The 4829-nt window shown below is 43.4% G+C and overlaps 1 long non-coding RNA gene across 1 annotated transcript; it reads right to left on the reverse strand.

Moving 5' to 3' along the window:
• Positions 1 to 1335: 1335 nt before the first annotated feature.
• LOC128775301 (uncharacterized) lies at positions 1336 to 4024 on the reverse strand. The gene is made up of 2 exons (XR_008419931.1): positions 3392 to 4024; positions 1336 to 2736 (listed from the first exon to the last, which is right to left on the reverse strand). It is a non-coding gene; the product is annotated as an uncharacterized LOC128775301 (long non-coding RNA).
• Between the last annotated feature and the right edge of the window lie 805 nt (positions 4025 to 4829).

A 4829-nucleotide genomic window follows, 5' to 3' on the forward strand; every position in this document is an offset into this window, starting at 1 on the left:
TCAGGCCTGATATTCCAGGGTTAAGTCCTCTGGTTAAATACCCCCAGAGAGTATATCACTAACTGTCTTTGGCTAGGAAGGGGGGAAATGTAACAATCCAAATAATTCTAGAATGAAGAAAGAAAGAAAGAAAGAAAGAAAGAAAGAAAGAAAGAAAGAAAGAAAGGAGAAAAGAAAAGTAAGAAAACACTTTTAACCAATTTTACTGTTTTGCTACCAGTTTATCTATCTGTGGCTTATTTTCTTATTTTTTTTTAATCTTTATTTATTTTTGAGAGAGAGACAGCATGTGAGCAGGGGAGGAGCAGAGAGAGAGGGAGACACAGAATCCGAAGGAGGCTTCAGGTTCTGAGCTGTCAGCACAGAGCCCGACATGGTGCTCGAACTCACGAACCCTGAGATCATGACCTGAGCCAAAGTTGGACGCTCAGCTGACTGAGCCACCCAGGCACCCCTTTTTAAAAAAAAAAAAATTGTTTTTAATCTTTACTTATTTTTGAGAGAGAGACAGCGTGTGAACAGGGGAGGAGCAGAGAGAGAGTCTATCTGTGGCTTATACTTCCCAAGCTGTTCCAGCCAGGATTCAACTGCACAAATTAACCTGTGCCTTGGCTTCCTCCTTTATGGATACTTAGCATTCAGCTCTCTCTGATATGGCCCCCCAGATACACTCGCCATCTGCTATCCACCTTCTGAATTTTCGTTGGCATCCCTACGTCATCTCTGTTTATGTGCTCTTGGTCCTTCGTGGGTCAGATCTGTTTTTACTCTAATTTTAGTGGCCAGAAGGCAAACAGTATTTCATCTACCATGTCTAAACAGTGTATGCCCTCGATGTATTTGTAAAATGAACATAATAGTACTGATATCATTCATTTTTTATTTATTTACTTTTAAAGCTTATTTACTTATTTTGAGAGAGAGAGTGTGAGTGAGGGTGGGACAGAGAGAAAGGGGGAGAGAGAACCTCAAGCAGGCTCCACACTCAGTGCACAGCCCAACACGGGGCTCTGCCTCACAAGCCATGAGATCATGACCTGAGCAGAAATCAAGAGTCAGATGCTTAACCAACTGAGCCACCCAGACACCCTATACCATTCATTTTTTTAATGAAACTAATGAAGTTTGGGGTGCCTGGCTGTCTCAGTTGGAAGAATGTGTGACTCCTGATCTCAAGGTTGAGTTTGAGCCCCAGATTCGGTATAGAGATTACTCAAGTAAACTTTAAAAAGTTAAAAAAGAAAAGAAAAGAAAAAGAAAAAGAAACTAACAAAGATTAAGGTGAATGAGATAATTCAGTGTTTGTCCAACTTCAGTGACTAAGGTACCACCTCATGGTTTTTCCTTATTTTTATTTTTTCCTAATATTTTCTTTAGATTTTTCTATAGCCTGACTTGTGATTTTTTTTTAGCTAAATAATATCATTTTAAAAGGAAACTTTATATCACAATCATCAATAGAAAGTTAGTACACAACTACTGAATTTTTAAAAATGGCTATCTATAGCTTAAAAACATCTCCCCTCTCATCATAGGTGTCACACGTTAGGAAATGACGTGCTTGTGAGAAATACTGAAAACAGTGCATAAATGGAAGGCATGAGAAGAATCAGAGTTTCCTCCCTGGCCAGTATACAATTCTGGACTCGTTTCCCTGCAGACCATACACAACACACAACCTGCACCTTACCATATTTACCTTTTCTCTGATCTAAAGTGGTTTGAGTGGTGCCCCCCACAGAAGATACGTCCACGTCCAGCATCTAGGAATGTGACGTTATTCGTAAAAAGGGTCTTTGCAGATGTAATTAAGGGTCTCGTGATGAGATCGTCCTGGAGTATGCAGGCAGGCCCTACATCCAATGACAAGAGTCCTTGTAAGAGACAGAAGAGGAAACACAGAGAAAAGGCCACGTAAAGACAGAAGCAGAGATGACGCTGTTTTCCAAAGCCAGGCAGTACCTGGAGCCCCCAGAGGCCAGAAGAAGCAGGAAGGGATTTTTTTCCTTAGAGCCTCTGGAAGGCGGGTAGCCTGCCGACACCTTCATTTTTGGACTCCTGGTCTCCCCAGCTATGACGGAATGTATGTCGGTTGTTTTAAGCCACTCAGTCTGTGGTAACTGGCATCCACAGGGAACAAATATAAGATGAGACCCCAAATCTGGCAGCAACCACGTTGGGTAGTAAAATCTTGTCCCTGAGCTGGATAAACAGACTTTGGCAGCTCCTCCCTGCAAACTCCTAAAGCGTGTTTCAGAGGCTCTTGGCTCTGCATCTGGCATCCAGGATTCAGCAGGGAGCATCGGTCCCATGACTCTGCAAATGGACACAGTGCATGGAGTCAAAGCACCAAACCGTGGTTTCCATTAGCATGAAGTCTGGAAACTGGGCAAAGGGAAATGTCTGCTACCTCTGTGCCTGGGGACCAGGGATCCTTAGCAGGCAGGAGACACAGAGATTGATATAATGTCGATTTCTCTAAAGTTCTTGAAGAAGGTATAATAAAGGTCCACAGATCTGGCTCTGGAATGAGCAGTCAAATGGCCAGTTATATTAGGAGGAATGTGCTTTTTCTCCAGAACAATAGAAAAATAAATCCCTTAGCAAGAGCCTCAGGAAAGCTTATTACTTTCATAAAATATTTTTTTTCTTTCCTTTCCCATGCTTGGTAAAGATTAAAAACGGAAGACAAATTGCACTTCACTGCTTGTTTTTATGTGTGCGAACCAAAAAATTCTGTAAAGATTCAATTAAAAAAATCAATAAAGCTTCTGAAAGAACTATGTAATCTGAAGTTCCCCAGTATAGAACCATAATGGGGGGGGGGAGGGGTACACAGAAAGCTTGCAGAATCACTAATTAAAGAAATCGGCTACAATGGAATCATATTTCCCTGAAATGGTTCTGAATCATCAAGTCTGGGGGCTGGAGAAGGGACACAAGAGATCATTTTGTCATCTTCCAACTCAAACGCTAAACCAGAAAAATCCTTGTCTGTTCTTTTCCATAAGCCTCCAGAAAAGAACAAAAAAAAAAAAAATTCACTCTCCCTTGACAGTGCAGCCAGTGAGTGAGTCACTGAATTAATAACCACCAAGCATTTATTTTGCACCCAGTTCGATATTAATTGGAAAGAATCTGTCTTTGGTCAGGTTCAACAAATTCAGGTTGGAATGCCATTTGTTGGCAATGCTATCACCCATCGACTACATATCAAGTATTAACGCGTCTACTTTTCACAACTGTTCTTTGAAGCAGTCATTCCTGTCGTTCTCTTCTTATGGAGAAGAAAAGAGATCGCGTAGAAAGCTAAGATATCTCAACCTAGTGCATGAAATCTAACTTGTATGGTTCGATCTTTTACGCTTTTTCCACCTCATGACACGCTTACCTTCTGCTTCCAGATGATTCTCAGCAGGTGCCTTCTTTTTTTTACGTAGGCTCTACGTCCAATAGGGAGCTCGAACTCACAACCCCAAGATCGAGAGTCCCTTGGGGGGACTCCTCCAACTGAGCCAGCCAGGTGCTGCACAAGGTGTCTTGTTGAGACAACAGAGTATATGCATAGAGCAAGTATATGAGAACTGCCTTCATAGGCCCTTGTAGATAATACGGACTCCACCACCCACCGGCTCCGCCATGAGAAATCGTCTGACCGCTGAATCTGTTTCTTCATTTAAAAAGAATCAGAGTCATGCCCGTACTGAGCTGTAAATAGTGAATAAAATACCACATATGAAAAGTGCTAGGCAAACAGCCAAGCGCTCCATGAAAAGGTGAGCTACTGTTTTCATCTTCTCTGAGGGGCCTCTCCCCTCCACGTTGCTGTACCTCTTTCAAAGCAGTTAGTTCCTGGGGCACCTGGCTGGCTCAGTTGGCTGAGCGTCTGGCTCTTGGTTTCAGCTCAGGTCATGAACTCGCGGCGGTGGGATTGAGCCCTGCATCAGGCTCTGTGCTGAGTGCGGAGCCTGTTTAAGCTTCTCTCTCTCATCTCTGCCGCTATCTCTGCCCCTCCCCTGTTCGTGCGCCCTCTCTCTCTCTCTCTCTCTCAAAAATAAATAAATAAACTTAAAAAAAAAAAGGCAGTTAGTTCCCTCCACATGACCTGGTTATTAACTGCTTGGGTGTCTGGGTCCCCGACTAAATTTTAAGCTCCTTGAGGACAGGTACCTACCTCATTTTCTTTTCCTCCTGCCCCACAGTGCCCAGATGAACATCACGTACAGCACAGACTTGCATAAAGATGTGACAAATTCATTAAAGAATAAATGGCTCTCATATACTGCTCTCGGGGCCGTGAGTGGCACACCCGTTTTGGAAACTACTTTAGCAGTATCTGTTGACGCGGAACACGCACAGAGCCAGTAATCTCGCAGTTCCGTTCCTAGGCATGTCCGTGGCAGAAATGCCTCCGTGTACACAGGAAAACAAATACGCGCCGGCAGGACGCTTCATGATAGCCAAAAGCTCGACACGGATCGCATGCCCAGCCATAGTGGAGTGGACGAACTGCCGTGTTTATGTAATGGAATATCGTACAGCAGTGAGACCAAGTGAGCTGTGATTCCGCGTAACGACATGGATGAGCCTCGCAAACATAACCCGAAACAAGAGAAACCAGAGATACGGTAGCACATACTGTGCAATTCCTTTCACAGAAAGATAATTTAATGGATGGCATTAGAGGCCAGGACTGTGATTGTTCTTCGTGAGGGGTAATAACTAAGAGAGTTCTAGAGAGCTTTGGGGTGTTTTTCCGGTTCTGTTTCTTCATCTTGATGATGTTTACATGGGCCCCACCCAACTTCTCAAAATTCCTCAAGTTTTGC

Source organism: Panthera pardus, unplaced genomic scaffold, assembly GCF_024362965.1.
Source record: "Panthera pardus isolate Hobbes unplaced genomic scaffold, ASM2436296v1 HiC_scaffold_7, whole genome shotgun sequence".
In the NCBI taxonomy this organism is placed as follows: Eukaryota; Metazoa; Chordata; class Mammalia; order Carnivora; family Felidae; genus Panthera; species Panthera pardus.